This window comes from Acanthisitta chloris, unplaced genomic scaffold (assembly GCF_000695815.1).
Source record: "Acanthisitta chloris isolate BGI_N310 unplaced genomic scaffold, ASM69581v1 scaffold44993, whole genome shotgun sequence".
In the NCBI taxonomy this organism is placed as follows: domain Eukaryota; kingdom Metazoa; phylum Chordata; class Aves; order Passeriformes; family Acanthisittidae; genus Acanthisitta; species Acanthisitta chloris.
Window position 1 is genome coordinate 17,957 of NW_008667409.1, and position 928 is coordinate 18,884.

The window sequence follows — 928 nt, forward strand, 5'->3', positions numbered from 1 at the left end:
TCGCCTCCCTTGCCCTGCTGCCACACTCCTGTGGCTGCAGCCCAGGACTGGGCTGGTTTCTGGGCTATGAGCTCACACCACAGCTCTTAAGTTTCTAAGGACTTAAACTGAACATCTTCTGACTGCTAACAGTTCACCTCACCAGACCCAAAACACCGAAAGCCTTTTAAATTCATTCCTGATCCCATTAAACCCACAGTTACCTACACCTCCTGATGACCACTGGCTTTAGGACAATCATCAGTGTGAGAGTCCAGTACCTAACGCAACTGACAGAACAAACTTCCACGTTTATCTGCAACACCTTACTCTGATTTCAGCACAGAATTTCCCTGGTCTCACAGCCTCACTCCTGCTGCAGGGGCAGTGCTGCTCAGTGGCTTTGCCTGCAGAGGACAATCCTGGCTGCTGGAGAACAGAGGGATAAAGGAGTCACCGTGGCAGGGGATGCAGAGAGGAGCACAGGAGGCACCACACACAGCTGGAGGTGCTGAACCAAAACGGTTACATTAATTAACCTAGAACATAACAGCATCACAGCAACAAGAACACCATCCCTGTTTTCCAGGGGTTCCCAAGAGTTACGCAGGAGCCACACAGACACTTCTACCCACAAACTGGCTCTGGGGGGGAGCACAGAGCTGTGACTGGAGAGACTCTCCATACCCAATACCTCTCATAACCTAACCCTCAGCACTGCCAGAGCTCAGGGGGAGCGTCTGTTGGAGAATGGCTAAGAGAGTGGGGACATAATCCTGGGAATGCACCTGGGGAAGGCTAAAAAGAGCAAGGACACAGTCCTGGGAACACACCTGGGAATGCAGTGTACAAGCAAGGCTCTGGAGATAGTAACTTATATATTAGATAGGGTATATATATATTATATATATATATTAGATAGGTAACTCAGCTTGGCAGATGGTCGGGG